Here is an 18,054-nt window from a genome sequence, read left to right as displayed (position 1 = left end):
ATTATATGTATATATGTATATATTGCCTGAGTGTCCAGTGTTTCTATGTTTTCATCTAATACAAAACCATCTCTCTTAAAAGAATCAATCAAATTGTGAGTTACCTTAACTGGTGCTGGCATGACATAACCTAGAAAAACACAGCAACCTCTTTAGGATTGAGAGAGCTCCATTCTGTGTGAGCAACCATAGTGATTGTTGAAAGCAAACAGCGTTGGGAATACTTTAAAAGACAAAACTCTCAGAGGGTTGGAAGGGTTGGTGTGGTGAATTAAAGGTTCTTAAATCAGGCCTGTTGATCTAAACTCCTATTCCTATTCCTCTGAGACTAATTCAGGACAAATTATTTGAGCTATTTGTATTTTAATCTCTTACTTTTTAATTAGAAGAACACTCACCTACACTATAGTATTTCCAATGATATGTTAATTATGTCTGTAGAAATAAGCTGGTTTTAGTCATGCATAAGGAGAAATTTCAGAAAGAGCCTTGGAGAAATGTAACTTGTGAAATGTGTTTGAGATGATGTGTACTTGAATAGAAAGAAGGGAGAAAATGGAGCATCCAGTGATGCTTGATTTTATAGAAACAGAGACCTGTATATATAATCTAATTACCTAATCCTATTAACGTGCAAGGGAATCCAGGTCTTCTGTCTCTTTTCAAAGTAATCTTGGGTCATCTACAGGAAACCCAAGAGAGTCAAGAGAACTACATATATATAAGGCAGCTTCCTGCCTTCACCAGTCACAAATCACTCGTTTCTCTCCAGCCCAGACTCCCACTACAGAACAATACAGAACAGTCTAGTGAACAATAAGCAAGGACTTCAGAATGTTTCCAAGCTGCAGAGTCAGAAGGGCATTTGCCATTCCCTGTTTTTTGTTTGTTTGTTTTGCTCTTTTTCCTTTTAGTAAAATTGTTTTCTAGTAATATTTTTTGAATCATTGCTTAGTTCTAAGTCAATTAAGAAAATGTAAATCAAAATTAAATTTTACATTAATATTAAATAAAACAAAATTACTTTATATTTGAGCTAGGGTCTGCAGTCACCAAGCAGGAATCTTGCACCTCAGAGTGTGCTCAATATAGCACCATTATAAACACTAAGGATGCAAGTGGCCAGTGGTGACCTGGAAGTACAGGGTGATCAATAAGTCATCATTACCTCACTATTTTCTCTTTGCCTTTCCTGAAGTCTTCACAAAGTCACTTGAGAAGCCATGTGCCCCAGACTTGTGTCCCAGACTCTGGTTGGATCTCATAATTTTAACAACCTCCTCTTGGAATACAATGGCTGTTTGCATATAATAAAAATGTACTTATCTGAAACAAATATGTGTATTTGCATATTTAGACTACAACTGGATTTGTAGTGGTTTTTGAAACTTTGAATGAAAATGTTTTACCTTTGATTCCTTTCTGGGTGGTGTATCTGGTCATTGAGATCTCTGCTCTGCCTGTTCTTTTTTTGAAGAGGAATTGGAGGGAGAAGGGTCTTGGAGGAGGCGGAGGGGGTTTAAGGTGGGAGGAGTGGAGAGAGGGGAAGCTGGTCAGGTCCTATTGTATGAGGGAAGAATATATTTTACGTTAGAAAATGACTCTGGAAACTGATAATGCAAGTTAGTTACCAGTTGCACAGATGTTGAAAATCCCTCAGGACAGTGGCACCCTCTACCCCACAACCCCTGGGGGTGAAGCTAACTGACAAGAACCTGGGTCGCCTAAACTATCCTCTGCAGGATGATCAGCCTGTTTTCCTCTAGCATTGATGCTGGAGACCCTACTTAATTCACCACTGGAGACTAAAACTTAATCTTTGATTGTAGCAGTATGTTTTGGATATGACTGTCTAGAATATACCCCTCCAGGTGACAAGGAAACTGAGGTCACATTGCCCGATACTCCCCATTTTTAATTCTGATTCTTCCTAGTCTTTCCAGCTCCGAAACTTCTTCTGACTTCTATCTGTAGATATAAGTTCATATGCACAGGAGTAGAGATAAATACTGATTGTGTGCTTGTGCGTTTGGAAGTTGTGTGTGTGTGTGTGTGTGTGTGTGTGTGTGATGTATGTATGTATGTATGTATGTATGTATGTATGTATGTATATATATGTATGTTTAGGGGGTGCTGTATTCAAAATGGTCCTATGAATGGTAGACTGGGAGTTAAAGAATGGATCTTGCAGTGGTATTATTTTTGTATTACATCCCTGATGTAGAATGAAGATGAATAAATGCTTATATGTATGCACATCAACATACATGCATAAACACACGGCCATACACAGTCCCTCCAAGATCCCAAACATCTGGATATTTAAAAAAAAAATTAGAGCTAAAGAAGACAACAAAACAAAACAATGGGTTTAATCACAGCTTTATTGCCAAGTTCCTGTGAATCAGAGCAGCTGTAGAAACTGCGATAAGAATGTGACTTTGACACCAAGACAGAAGCTGTGTCCTTCTCCTTCGTCACCCTTTTGCAGGTTCTCCACTTCAAAAACCCTCGCATTGTGCGCATAATTGGCTGCAGTTGTGCAGTGTTCAAAGAAAAGCCTTCTGGACAGAATTTTTCATCCATTTATTGTTTTGTTGGAGAGAAACAGGTGATAACCTTTAAAAATAAATAAATGGAATGCTAGAAAAAGAAGCGTGAGGGGGGCACAAATTAATTACTTTTTTCCCCACGTACTTTTTTAAACATTTCTCTAACTTTAACATATGTCTCATGGTTTTTATTTTTGCCATGTTAAATATGAAAGGACATGGTAGCACAAAGGCAGGGCAGAAACGGAGTCTCTCATTAAGCTCGGGGAACATGGAATGGTCTCAGGGGTGCTTGGCGATGTAAAGGAATGAGTACCTGAGACATGCTGTAAAAGACTAATAGTTTGAACCACAGTTCAAAACACATCTTACTGAAGGCATTTTAATTAAATTCCCTAATAGGACATTATTGAGAGCTAATACGTGCTATTCCTCATAAAGATAAGGCTTATGTGTGGAGATATTTCTGTCTTGGAAATCAGTGATGTGGGCTGGGACTGTTAGGATTTTGCAGTGGAATACCTCCACAGGTCTCAGACAGGAGATTGACTAGGGTTGAAAAAGGCTGTCTCAGAGCAGGGACTTGAGAGAGAGGGGGGTGGGGCAGAAAGAGAGACACAAAGAGAGACAGAGAGACAGAGCAAGCAAGAGAGAGGAGAGAGCAAGAGAGTGGTTGGTAATAGTGAGGACCTCTTAAATGGCATTTGGAGACTGGGGATGCTTTAGTTGCTGGAGCTGAGTCACTTAAAGCAGGTTTGGAGAACACTGATTAACAGGAGTACTTACCTGCGATCCATTTAGCTCAGGAGAGGTGGACACAAGTTAATTCTCAAAAGCTTGCAAGAATTTTTCTTTTTTTAGTCTTACGAAGAGATAAGTTTTAGCTATGTTAGCAGTGCACAGTGTCTTCTGGGAAATAAATTGTGTACTTGACCAAATTCTTAGCATATACCTCTGATAATGATGTTCATATTCAGGTTTTGTCACTGAAGAAATGAAATTCTGGAAGGTCTTGGACTAAGACCTAGACTACACAGTCCTTTTGTTGATGTGTGTGTGTGTGTGTGTGTGTGTGTGTGTGTGTGTGTGGTGTATGTATGTATGTATGTATGTATGTATATTGGCATGCTCTTCTGTACAGTATTATGATAGTTGAGCTGGGATCCAATGAGTTCAAACTAAATTAGAAGAGTGTTATTGTAGCTTCTCCAAGGAAGGAGCAAGAAGGCTTCCATGTTACATGGGACTGACTTCCATGCAATAGCTGTCTGTTTGCTCGAAGGACATCATGGCCAGAATGGGCATTAGAAGAGCCAAGTTCTCTAGTGATCCAAACAACAGGATACAAAAGTAAAAGAAATGGGATAGAAACTATTCTACTTCAAACTCTTCCCTCTAGAGAATCCCACATTACCTTCAGTGACTTCATCCTACTTGGAAGCCTTAGATCTGCAAGTCCAAATTTTAACATCGAGTCTGACTCCTCTGGGCTCAGTCTGGGAATGGATGAACATGAGAAACCTTCCTTTATTCTTTTCCTGAGACAAAGAGGAGTCCTGTGGGGAATACTTGTTTTCATAATCAGGAAAAACAAACTCCTTGGTTATCTGAGAGGGACTTCTCTACTCTTTATTCAGTTTCTGCCTGAACATCTAGGGCCTTTGTGTCATTGTGTTATGACATCTGAAAGCAGTATAGAGAAAACTTCCCTCTCTGGGGAACATGTAAGTCTGAGGAGCCTAAACTTGAACTGTGAGTGGCTCAGAAGCTGAAGTCTGTGTGATAACCTGAGAAAGATAAAAATAAAGCCAATCTACCAACCAAAAACAAACAAACAAAACCACCATCAACAACAGAACCAAAACCAAAACATTTTAAGTCCTCAGCTGTGACTTCTTTGGAACCTGGATCTTTCAAACACAGGGTTGGTTTCCTTGCTCAGGATCAGGCTAAAGCTTCAGCAGATTAAATGTTCAATTTTGGGTGTGTTTCAAACCTGATTTTCTTATTTTACCCTTCCATACCCCTTTGCTTTCTCTCTTATGAATGACAGTGATCTTGAGATCACCTGGAATAATATAAGAAACATTTCTACCTTAATCATGTACATGCCAGTACACTTTGTTCAACTATGTTTTAACTCCTGGCTAGGTGGTCTCTCAGGATAAAAGCTCCATAAACAGTCAAAATTGGCCCCTATTTAGTTAGACAATTCTGTCTTTGCTCCACTGACTATCTTACCTGATTTCTTCTGTCAGGCCTGCTGAGGTTAGGACTGGCAGGGTGCTTGAGTGACTCTCCATCTTGAGATTGCTTTCTGCATTGATTAATAATTCTTGCTGGGAAGAACCCAGACACTAAATCAACTGTGTGCTCTATAGATCAGATCTTTACCATCTAATTCATGACCAGCTATTCTACATCATTTCTGGAAAATTTCCAGTCTTTAGTAGTTTGTGTTATAAGTTAAGTTTTCCATATATACTGCTGATGGAGTGAGCAGTTGCCAGAGTTGCTTGTGGGTAATATAAAACTATTATACATTCTTACCCTTGCCTTGACTTGGTAGTGGGTGGAGAATGTTTTCTCCTCTCTCATAAATGGCGTGGACTATTGATCTGTCTGGCCAATGCATTTTTGCAGATGTGGAAAACTTGGGTCTAAAATTTATGTATATGGTGATTCTTGTCTTCTAATGCTTGTGTGATTGCTATGTAAAAGTCACACCAAATTGTCTTTCATTGTGCTTCGTTCCCAACAATCAGGATGAGCCTAACCCCAGCTGACTCATTGGTATGAAACATAGAGATAACTTTTTTGTTCTTTTTTGTGGCCTCTTCCATTGCAGAAGTGCCATTTTTTTTTCATACACATCAGTATCTGCCCTAAGAAAATAGATATCCCATGATACTTTTCTCATACAAAGTGTTTATCTCAGAATGAAAGAGGTCCTGGTTGTTAAATGCAGTGCATATAGGGCTGTATTTCTGACCATTTCCTAGAATCTCAAAATATTATGAGAGTCTTATATCCCTGGATAGATGCATAGGGTTTTCTTTACTCTGCTTTCAATACCCCTTCTAGTCTCATGAGGATCTGCCACAAAATCTTTAAAGCAGCCTTTCAAATTTTCTTATCTTTGCTAGAACCTTCTTTGTGCCTGTTTTGTTTTTAGAGGGACTTGGGTATAGGTCATAGTGAAGTTTCCAGGGCCTTCCACAGAGAAGCAGACCAATATCACTGACATAGATGTGCTAATATCTGTTAAATTAGAACATGGAGCTAACAGCAATCTCAGCTCAGAACATGAACGACAGTAATTGTGACTCAGTGGTGCATGAACGCATACATTGAAATGCAGATGGACTGAAAAATCGGGTGGATGCTTACATCTTAATACCAAGTCAACTTGAAGAAAAAAAAGACACCTCGCCCCTGCTCTGTGGAGGAAACTGTTTAATCAGCATCTCTATTTAATGTGCTAAGATGCTACCTGTTTTCTAGTGTCAGCTCTGTTTTACTTCGACAGACCAAGTCTCTCTCCTCACTGCCTGATGCTTCAGTCCTCAGTTGGGAAGACTTACCATGTACTGAAGGATCTATTTTTATTAAAGCATTTACCTCATTGTGCCTTATTTTGCCTTTTTTATGCATCAGTCTTTGTTCCTAGTGTACATGTAAGTGTGCATGCCTACATACACATACAAAAATAATAATAACATTCCCCTATTTCTAATCATTTCACCAGCAACTAACATAATGCCTCTGGGTTAAAACTAAAAATTGATTATTTTGAAACAAATATGTAAGCGAACAAATTCCTGCAGAGCCTTGAGAGAAGATGAAACTCATGGGGCAAAATTGCTTTTCCAAAAGCAGTTTTCATTTTCAGTTACACTGAAGTGGATTTATTTTCTAATATTGCAAAGGCCACAATTAATAGAAAAATAAAAAGTAAACAGATAAATAACTGTTTTAAAACACAATTAAAAAGTAAGACCAATGCCAGAATAAAGTGGAGCTAACATAAGCTCTGTTTCTCTAGCCCTATTATGCCCTCAAACTACAAACTGAATTACAGAGTATGCTTCAATATCGGGCACTGTCCAAATTGAGGTAAGCAATTCCAAATCGCTCATGCATAATTTATTGAGGAATTCACTATGCAGCATAGTTGCTCCAGTTCTAAAACATCACTGCATTATAATTTGACTAATAATAGATTATGTTTATTTATTAAACTTTTAATTAGTCTCAAAATTGCTTCCAGCAAACTAAAAATCCATTTAACAAACAAAGCTCAGCGGAGAAAAAGTAGTTTATGACTCCCATATCATGTAGAACGTCTTTGGAAATTGTATCTAAGTACACAAGTTTGTTGAGCAAACATTCACTCTGTACATACAGTAGCAAAGAATGAATAAGGTAAGTGTTGAAATCGGAAATGAAGTACACTGAGGGCTGTAGGAAGCTCAGAGTCCTCTGGGTGTTACCACAAACTGAATGGAAAATGCCTACTCCTGCCCCAAATAAGTTGATGTTCTTGGGAAATATTTTCCTCTGTTTCTTTTGTTCCATCAGTAAATCTGAATTCCATAGCAGGAATAAAGGTGATTCCAGAGGTCTGTTTTCACAAACAGATAATGTTGATGAACAGGAAAATTAAAAAGCCAACCACTATAGTAACCATAAGGAGGCCTGTCTGAGGGTATACATCACTTGACAAGTTACAATGGATTTAGAAAGACATTGACTCTGCACCTGGCACCTAGCAAGAAGCCAGCATAAATCCACTAAATGACCCTACAAAATGTTTGCTGGGTTCTTCGGGAATAAGTAAAAAGTGCATTTATATATTTCATTTTAAATCTTTAAGGTTTTAGCTACAAATTTTAACAATTTCATATCACTTACCTTTGTGTATGAGACGAAATGCAAGATCACCTTTGACATGTTTAGGAAATTGTTTCCTTGCTGCACACCTTCTGCCCTCTTTTAATTCTGTAGCCACCTGAATGACTCTCTTCTCACTCCACCTTTCTTGTCCATCCTATTTTTACTCAGTATTTTTGTTCCTAACATAAAATAAATGTTCACAGTTTTGTTTATTTGCTAGTTTCAATGAATGTTGCCCATCATTTCAAGCTTGTGTTGAACCCCTTGGCAGTATAAAGAGTGTTGGAGTCCACTGGACACAATACTCCATAAAGATACCGTTAGTTGTTCTCATATAAATTCAGGAAGCCTAACAGTGTACATATGCTATGCATGCATATTGATACATGAATTATTAAATCTGTAGCTTCTTAATATTACAGATATTCATACTAGTCTTCACAATTTGAAATAATATATTTACACAGCAATGTAATATAAATATTGATAGATTGAAATTTAATAGAGATAAACATTCATGAGTATACTTTTATATTAATAAATATGAATTCATAATATAAGACATAGTAGGTCTTAAAATCAACTAAATGCAAAAGTAAACCTGGGTAAGTATAGTAATTATGGGTAAGTCAGCGCTTTACCTAAGTAAGTAAGGTAAATTGAGGAACAGTGAACTTTAGGTTGAGAAAAAAATGTCATGACCTGAGTTTTAATCTCTCCTGTTCCTTCATTTTGTTCTCCCCTCCTCCTCTCCCTTTTCCTCTTCAACCTCCTCCTCCTCTTGCTCTTCCTTCTCACTATCCTCGACCTCTTCTAAGTCTGTTTCAAGGATTATGCCCAGCTGAGAAGATTTTATATTATGACAAACAAAATAACTCATCAGAGGAAGTAGAAAATGTAGATACTAGAGATCAGAAATCACAAGGATAGAGATTACTGATAACTAGGAAAATGGGTCTGCGAAATACATGAGTAAATCTGAACATCTCACAGACCTATTTAATGATGGATGTATAAGAAAGACCTAAACTAATATTATGAAGATTTGAGAACTTGACCTCATGTTTGAATTACAAAGCACAATTTTGAATTAACCCCAGAAGCACAGATTGAGGAAATGGATATAAATAAGACTGCTGTCAGACCTATGATTTTGGACTGTATTCCATCTACTAAGCTAAATACACATGAATCAGACTCATGGCTGCATAGCAGTGCTTTGGTATCTGACTGAGATTTGAGCCACACAGTCATCCAATGAAAGAGTTAGGCTCGGAACCTGCCTAACTTTATTTACAGCAACAGGACCTATTATTTATATAAAATAATATTCACAATGTTCACATTAAAATTAAAATCAGTTTATATGTAAAATGTATCAAGATAAAATACCAATTCCCAATGAAAAAGTAATCCTTACCTGGCTTATGGATTGATCTAAATGGTTTCAGGGAGTGAAGAAACAACAGGCACACTTGCAGAAAAGCTGGGGTTGGGAGTTCTGTGCTCTGACAAAGATGTACCAATAGCAGCCCAGAAACTGATTGAAAGAGGGGACAGAGAGAGCTTAGATAGTCTCTGTAGAAGGTCTCTGTATAGAAGCAGCCTCATGTCACAGTCATCTTAGAGAAGGAAGCTCCAGTTGATCCTTACTGTACAGTCTGGGTTAGCTAAAGGTCAACATTTTTCTAACAAAAATATTCACAGCAGGAGAAGGCTTTGCCATGCCTATGGGTCTGAGACATTGAAGTCCTTCACATGCCTATGCCCATGTCAATAATATACACTCATTCAGTGTTTCTTCTGCTTTTGAGAAATAGATGCCAAACCTAAAATCATAAGGTACTGGAATTACCAAAAACTAGCAATGGCTGTAGACCAGCTACAGTTAGAATTCCCATGAGGTAAGGAGATCCATATCCAAAGTCTGCAAAGTGAAAAATATTCTGGTCAAAAAGAAGTTATCAAGAGGGAACCAAGGTAAGATTTGATGAGAAAATATGCAGAGCCTAAAATAAAAATGAACTGTGTGGACTGTACAGCAAAACGGGTGGGGGAAGGTCAGTTGAAGAAGAATCAATATGCATTATCCACTCCAAATGCTAGAACTTTCAAAACACAAAGGTCAAATCTGACATGCCTCTATGAAAAGGTTTTTGACACTCAGCTATTATATTTAATGAACATGTTACAAATTGCCACCAACTTTTTGTATCAACACTTCTGAAAATTTATTATAATGATTGGTATAATAGAACAAGATAATGCAGAGGTTCCTCTGTCTAGCATTTTTGCTGCGGCTGTTTCAGGTTTAATGGGTATTTGATCTCCTTGAAGATGAATTCTATGGGAAACTTCCCACCTCTCTTTTAGGAACTCAAGGTCAGGATGCCTCAGCTAACTTAGCTTCAGTTGAACTGCCTGCCTGTGCAAAGCCTCCACCTCTAGCTAATTTCTTAGCTTCTGATAAACTGCTTACTTGCACAAAAAACTCACCTGCAGCTGCTGAGTGAAATACCAGGAGGTGGTATTTGCCTTTTAAAACCCCTTGTTCTAAATGCTCAGGAATACACATAGGTTCCGAATACCTGAGGGTAGTTTCAACTGTCTAGAATAAAGACTTTCCACTGGCTATCAACTATGTCTGAATGGTCATCTCAGGCAGGCATCCGAGTAACATTTGTATCAGTTTTCATAAGCTTTAGAGTTCTTTACAGCATCATCTTTGCTGATTCCGCTTAAGACATTTGGCATTTATTGGTTATTCGTATTCAGCTAAAATACAGATTTAAATAAAAATTCCAAATCTAAAAGTTTTATATCCATAGTTTTAAGAATCTCAGACAAATAAAAAGCTAACTAGTTCAAAATACAACAAATGTAGAAGGAAGTCTTGAAAGCAGCCAGAAAAAAGGACATATGATACATGAGAGATGATGGGTCAAATGATCATGAGTTCACATTAGAAATCATAAAAAGAGAAAAGAATATATGAAGAAATAAGTTTCAATTATTGAAGGAAAGACATTTTAGACTCAAATGCCATGTTTTATATGCATAGTCTTCCAGGTCTAGACAAATAATATGATTTTATTTATTTTTTATGATATATATATCATATATATATATATATATATATATATATCCCACATCAAGTGTAGCCCTTATGAAGATATGTTGTTCTGGGAGTCTCACAGGGTATCTCAGGCAAATTGGAACTCAGAGAGCAGTCCTGCCTCAGTGTCTTGGATACTGGCTGTTATTACAAATGTGAACCACCATGTGCAGCTTGAAAACAAATTTAAGAAGACTTATGCAAGCTGAAGTTAAATAAGTCATAGACTAACAAGGAACTCTGAAGACAAACAGCTCAAAAGTTAAGATAAACATGAAGTAAATATGAAAAACATATCTTAAATCTTCTAAATGTATGTGTGTCTTGGGAAACACATTTTAATATTTTCTAGTGAGTGTGAAATATGTACACGTCTGACCAAAGTACAGGAGATATCACAGTGTGTGAAAGAGATAAAGGAGACATGTGCAATATTATCAACATTTTCTGTCAAGTAATGAAATCATATCATTGATGGAATGTTAAAAGTTAAACATCCATACTCATAACACTGAGAACAAGCAGTATAAAATGAAGAGACAACAACAATGGAAATATAGGGCCTGAGCGACTGCCCAGTGGTTAAAAGGAGCATGTACTGCTCTTAGAGAAGACCCCAATTCAGTTACCACAACTCATGCAAGCACTCATATAAGGCTGCTGTAGACACTTGTACCTATTTTTTCCCCCCAAGGAAATCTTACTCTTTATTCTGGCCTCTGTGGGTGCCTTTGGTCACAGGCCTATTGTGTGGCTGTTTCCTCTGAGACTGAAACATTCTGTCCTATAGGAAAGCTTCTTAAGCAGGGAGGTAAACTTGTCAAAATAGCTTCAAGAAGTTCCCCAAACTGACCAGATTCTCTAGGCCCCCTCCTTCCAGAATAAACAATTAAAGATTGCTGAGAGTCATTCTCAGGCAAGCCACGCTGCAAGGAAGACTCAGACCAAAGCATCTTCCTGGAACAAACAGAAACTGAAGAGCTGCCTGGGAGAGGTTTAGAATAAGTGAGTCACATGGAAGGGGCATCCTCCAACCTGTAGAGCTGCCTGAAGCCTGTGCAGGGTGCTCCAGGTTCTCAGATTTTATGAGCTGCCACTCATGCTGGGGTGGGTTTTGATGATGCAGCTATCTTTGAGTTATCTTTGCTCCTATAAGTAATCTCTCACCCGTATTTCTGTAAGTTGCCTCAATAAAATTCATTGATTCACCAAGTTGAACTTTAGTTATATTTATACTTTGGACTCTCTGGGCTACCTATGTGAGGTATGTAGCATCCCCATTACCAAGAAAAAGTTTGTCACATAACACACATACCCTACCTCCATGGAAATAATTTTAAAATACTAATAGATATTTAAAACTGGCAGTAAGAAAATTGCAATAATTTCAATAATTCATGCAAAAGCAACAGTGCAAAATAAAGAATCAAAGCAAATAAAAACAGCTAGTAAAATGGTGGGCTAAATCCAAAAATTTCAATGACCGTATTATACATTAAATCTCAGGTAAAGAAAAGGAAGAGATTAACCGAACACAAAAAATTTAAACTCTATTACTCCTGGTTACAAGAGCTTTTAATTGCAAAACAGAGATAAGATGAAATGCATGCCCAGAGCATATCCACTTTGCCCAGTAAGCACAAAAAGTGCTTGGCAAGAGTAAATTAATACTGGATAGTGTGGAGATGAGAAATTGGCTCACAGAGATAAAGACTAGCAGCATATTGCATGGTGAAGGAACAATCAGCAATATATGACTATTATAGTTTTCCATGTACATAAAAACTATGAAGTTAAATAAAGTAGAACACAGAATGAAAAATCATCTCACAATTGTCCCAACTGTTTTAGATTCCTTGCTGTGATTGACACAAAAAACATAAAAACGGGTTGTTCACCACACATCCTTGAATTTACACTAAGACTGCTATTCTTCCTTGATGTGAAGAAAAATTACTGACTGAGGAATGCATGGTGAACTTAGCTGTAAGGGACCATACGACCAGTGCAGATACATACAAACTCCTTAGGCTAAGCATAGGCACCCACAGTGAAACCATTTCAACAGAAAGACATTCAAATAAACCCCCAAAATCTGAAATTAAGCAGGACATCTGTCAAGCTATTCATGACTTCATGATGAAATTACAAAGAAAAATTAAAATATTCCTTGAGCTGAAAAACAGTCACAGCTAAGTGGGGGTGAAGATGAAAAACACCCTGCATTTTATAATATAAATTAATATTGAATACCTAAAGAAGAGAACAAGTAAAATTATTTTACGCCACAATTTTGATAAACAAATGCTCACTAAACTGTTTAAGGAGCAAAAGGAGAAAGTTACAATGCAATGATCTGAAAATATACATTTGGAAATAAAAATAAAAAGTATTCCACAGAACCAGAAGAATCTCAATAATTAAACTAAGGACAGATAGCAATGAAACAGAAACCAACAAGAAGAAAATAGGCAGAGTCAGTGACTCTATGACTATATCAACACAATTGTCGATCTGAACTGACCACAGAAAGAATTCAAGTTATCATTGCCAAGAGGGAGGAAGTGGTTATTACTAAAATTCTATGAACAATTGGGGACCCATAAGACTATGCTTTAAAGGTTTTATTATGGGCATTTTTTAAAAAAAACAATGCCAAGATCTAAACTAGTACAAGGGAACAAAACAAAGACCATTTTATTAAAGAAGTTAAAGTTGCTATCAAAATCTTTCTAAAATATGTTTGCAGAGTAATTTGTTTTCTGTGTCCAATTCCATTGAATAATTAAGGACTGAAACTTAACATAAAAATATAAAAGTCTAGAGAAAGAGTGACCATAGATTTATAGGTTTATTGAAACCAGGCTAAAATACATGTGCATGCACAAAGACCAGCACAGGATCAAACCCATCAAAATTTCAGTATGGTGCCGGAGGGGCTCATCAAGTTCTGTGTCTAACTGGAGTTAGTGGCAGTCCCCACTGGAAGAGGAAGAGACAGCTTTTTGAGTGAATCTGCCCGTTAATAGCTGCTTATGCTCCAGTAGGTTTTCCTACACTCATATACTTACAGGCAGCAGAGGGGATTTGGTGCCTTTAGACAGCACACATGAAGTTGGGAAAGAATGCTGGTATTTTAGAGGAGAGAAAGAAGGGGGTAGATTTCCCCCAAAACATATTATATGCACTTGTAAAATTCTAAAACAATAAAACCACAAAGAAAATCAGAAGAATACAATGAAAATAAAAAGACTGACTATTATAGACTAATACCTTTCTCAAGCAACTGAATTGGAGAGAGATGGCATGCTTCCTGCTAGTGCCGATGACAGAAGTAAGGTGCTGAGCACCCATGTGGGGCCTGCTTACAAAGACCAGCAATTTCAGGGAATCCAGTGCCCTCTTTGAACTTCACAGACACCAGCACTCACATGTGTACAGATGTTCCCCACCAACACCCCCAATACTCCATACACAGAATTAAAAATTAAAAGTAAAAATTTAAAATAACCCACAAAATCAAATACTAGAAAAAGACCTCAATAATTTATCAATAACAAGATAACACCATGGCCAAGAGAAGCCCAGGCGATATTCCCATTTTAATATTCTTTAAAAATAAGTCAATGTAAATTGCTACCTTGACAGAAGGAAGAGGAAAACCCATTCTACAGGAACATAAAAAACACTTGAAAATACATTCAATCAGAGCAACAGGGTACTTTGCATGATCTCCTAAGGCTTGTTTGCAAAGCCTGTAGCTAGGTCATGTGATAGATAGCTGTTTCCCTCTGACATCTAACTCCTGACTATTTTGAGAAACAAATCTCTAACATTAAACTATGTATTCTAGGTCTTAGACTGTATCAGGAACGGTGGACCTGCCTCTGTAAATGCCGGGGCCTGAGCAGCATCAAAAGCAGCTCCTACAGGAGGACCTAATTGAGGACTGCCTGAGAAACAAAGGATTGTTGGTGCAGACAGTGCCAGCCAATCAGAAACTGCTGTTTAGAAGAAATGCTTTCTTGGGACCAATGGGGCTTGGATGAAGGGTATTAAAGGAGCTTGCAGCAGTGTTCAGAGGGCTTGTTGTAGCATTTCTCACCTGCTCCTGGAGTTGTTTGATTCTGCACCACCTTACCACCAACCCCCAAGGGCAGGTGGGATCCAGGGCACAGGCAACAGTAGACCATTTAAAAAATAAGGCTGAGAAAAGACTTGTACGTTTTTGAAAAAGTAGCAGAGCTGGCTGCTCTGTGCGTGACCAGTACAACCATTTACAAGTACAATGACAGGAAATTTTTTTAAAAATAAAAATGATGTTTTTAAAAAGCAATAATGGAGTCAATGAGACTTGCAGAACTCATGATCCAAGTTCTATCCAATATCCTGTAAGTTTAACTCCCAAGGTTTGTCTTTTGACTTCCACACCAAGCTATGGCATTGAAAGGATGACATAAACCCCATTTATTTCCATTTAAGGACCAGGCCAGATTTCAAAATGAAGACCATAGGACACCAACTCCAGGAACAGACCATAAAATCCAGAAACAAGGTGATAAAACCCTCTCCCAAAGAACAGTTTAGTGATAACCACAACAATAAGGAAATATCTCAGGATGGGCCAGCTATTCTGGGCAGCCCTATTTCATTCTGTGATTAAATGTTCATGACACAGGACCGTAGACGATTGGCCACATGTAACCTCCTAGCAGCCACCAGTGAAGTTTTAGATTACCTAATCCTTCTAGAGAGTTCCCCTGGTTTCCTATAAGAAGGCCTTCTTGCCTTTGTCTGGGGTCACCATTTCAAAAAATTGTTGACCTCCAATGCTGGTTGTTTCTACAAAATAAACACTCTTTGTCTTTGCATACTATCTGAGTCTGGGGTCTTCCTTCAGCAATTTCAGACCCTAACAGCATGTGATGTCTACACACACACACACACACACACACACACACACACACACACGCGCGCGCGCACGCATGGACAGAGAATTAAATAAACTAAGGTTGTTTTTTTTTTTTTAAAAAAAGCAATAATGAAGAAAACTACCAGAAAGTATTTGTGTAGGGAAATGCAATTTTACTACGTGAAAATTGTGTCCTTAAATATTAATAGGGAACAATTTGAGAGAAACAAAATACTGGTCACTGGATTGTTCATATCATAACAAAAGTTAGAGGGGGCGTGAATGAATAAGTGGATTTAAAAAATTAAAAGTTAGTATATTTTAGAGGAATATTTTGGTTTCTTTAATCATCATGTTCATATCTTTATTTCTTAGTGATTGAATTATAATTTTTAAAAGAATGCACATTTGAGATTTAAAAAATTTTGATTGTTGCGAACATTTTTGTATGATAAATGGTATAATAGATGAGTAAGACATTAGAATACACTTGAACACAACTGTGTTTTAAGTAGTGTACATTAATAAGAGTAGAATGCATAGGCAACCTGAAAGGGAAGATATTATTTCCTTGTTTTTGGTCTGAAATTCCTGAAATTTTGCTGGAAAGAGCATGTGTTATGATGTTTTATATATACAACTGTCTTTACATTTAAAAAATATTTTAAAAATTGCAAATTAAAAGTCATATACGTTTATTGATGTCTTACGTTATTGAATAGTAAATGGTTAGGTGTACAGTTTCCCATTTTTTATCTCTTTCTCTTTTCTGGGTTTTTCTTGTTACATAGAGTTTCCTGAATTCTACCTGATAATTTCTGTTCATAAATAAATTGTTGTAGGTTTTTATTGTTCATGTATAGATTGAGACAGGTCGTACCCCATTGTTCAATATAGTTTATAAAGCAATTTGTAGCACACACTTTGCCTGTGAATTTGAGGCAATCCCCCTGCCTCTGCTTCCCAAATTCAGGGATTACAAATGTGAGCCACCACACCCAGCTCAATCTGTATATATGTGTTTTTTGTTTTATTTTTCTCCATTAATTACTCTATTCACTTTACCTCCTGATCTCTGCCCACTCTTCCTCAGAGTCCTTCCCCCAAAGTCTCTTCCCCTGTTTCCCCTCCCTTTCTCCTCAGATAGGGTGGAGGCCCCTCACTGGGTATCCCCCAACACTGGCATATCAAGTCTTTGCAGGGTTAGGCACATCCTCTCCCACTGCGGCCAGACAAAGCAGCAGTGCTACAAGAACATCTCACACAGACAGCCAACAGCTTTTGAGATAGCCCCCTCTCCAGTTGTTGGGGGAGTCACATGAAGACCGAGCTGCATATATGCTGCATACAACATGTGTATTTTTAAGTGAGATTTGCATCTTTTAAAATGTCATGCATCTTGTATTTGCCAGTGAACATCTCAGTTAGGTTATTCACTTATAATAGTGATAAATGTTCTAGAAATACATTTCTTAAACAATGAAAGGAGTAGTCTTTGTTTTTTCCATCGAAATTAACCTATTCTTCAAGATCCAACTCAAATGACGACTCCAGGCAAATATGAATGCAAATTGTATTTGTTCTAAATGTCAGGCATCTTCAAATAATTTATTTAAATAAAATCTTCAATGATACTTTAGGTATTTCCATCTTTTTCATACATCTGTGCTTTCCTTTTAGCGGATTAGACCTTTCTATAAATAACTGCATCCCAATTTAGATTGGTTTTACTTCTTGGTGGTGTCTGCTTGTTTTTGTTCTTGTTTTCTTCACCCACTTTTCCTCTTTATTTTTTTTCCTCTGGAAGTAGAGTCTAGTTTTTTTCTGGCATGTAGACATAAGGAAAATGTAAAATAGTCCTGAAATATAAAATAAGACTCTCTCTCTCTCTCTCTCTCTCTCTCTCTCTCTCTCTCTCTCTCTCTCTAATTTCACCCAAGACTCAGGTGACATTGTGACACGTTAAAAGCTTTCTCACCCGTCACTTCTTAGTATCCCCTGAATACTTCAGTGTATCTTTTGGAAATTAAACCCCTAATTCCTTAATGTACTCTTCTAAGTGAACAAGCCGGAGTTTTTGGAAAGTATTTGCAAAAGCACCTTTAATGTCAAATGAGCCCCAGCATACAACTTCATTATCATAAAAATGCCAGCTCTTCTGTTCTGAGGAAATCCAATTACTTGTGACTAAGGTGTTTGGGTGAGAATGACAAAAGGAACAACTGTTAGCAGGATAAGATCTGCGCCTTCTGTAGCCCCACAGGGGGCTCTGGTAAGGCTTTATGAATGTGGAAAAAGGAAACAGCAAGAGAGGGCGTTTCACCCTGCTTCCACCACACTCTGGCCTTTTTCTAATTCAATTTTCCTTTTGGCCTTAGAGAATGGCATTAGAGGGATATTTTTCCTAATTGTATTTTCTTTGGATAAATTTGTCAGGTTTCAAGGAAATGAGGAAAATTACTGAGGGCCAAGATAAAAGTATGTAATATAATACAATTCAGACTATTGCCTGCACGGAATGGTTTCAGGAGGTAGATCATGGAGCCCTGAACTAAGCCTAATAAAAGCCTCTGTGTTGT

General features: G+C 37.4%; 1 long non-coding RNA gene across 1 annotated transcript; it reads right to left on the bottom strand.

The window, feature by feature from the left end:
• Nucleotides 1-2,366: 2,366 nt before the first annotated feature.
• LOC117718975 (uncharacterized) lies at nt 2,367-9,440 on the bottom strand. Its single transcript, XR_004608117.2, has 4 exons — nt 8,869-9,440; nt 7,467-7,627; nt 3,967-4,108; nt 2,367-2,619 (listed from the first exon to the last, which is right to left on the bottom strand). It is a non-coding gene; the product is annotated as an uncharacterized LOC117718975 (long non-coding RNA).
• Between the last annotated feature and the right edge of the window lie 8,614 nt (nt 9,441-18,054).

This window comes from Arvicanthis niloticus, chromosome 13, assembly GCF_011762505.2.
Source record: "Arvicanthis niloticus isolate mArvNil1 chromosome 13, mArvNil1.pat.X, whole genome shotgun sequence".
Taxonomy (NCBI): domain Eukaryota; kingdom Metazoa; phylum Chordata; class Mammalia; order Rodentia; family Muridae; genus Arvicanthis; species Arvicanthis niloticus.
The sequence above is the reverse complement of the archived record's forward strand: the minus strand, read 5'-3'. Positions and strand labels throughout refer to the sequence as shown.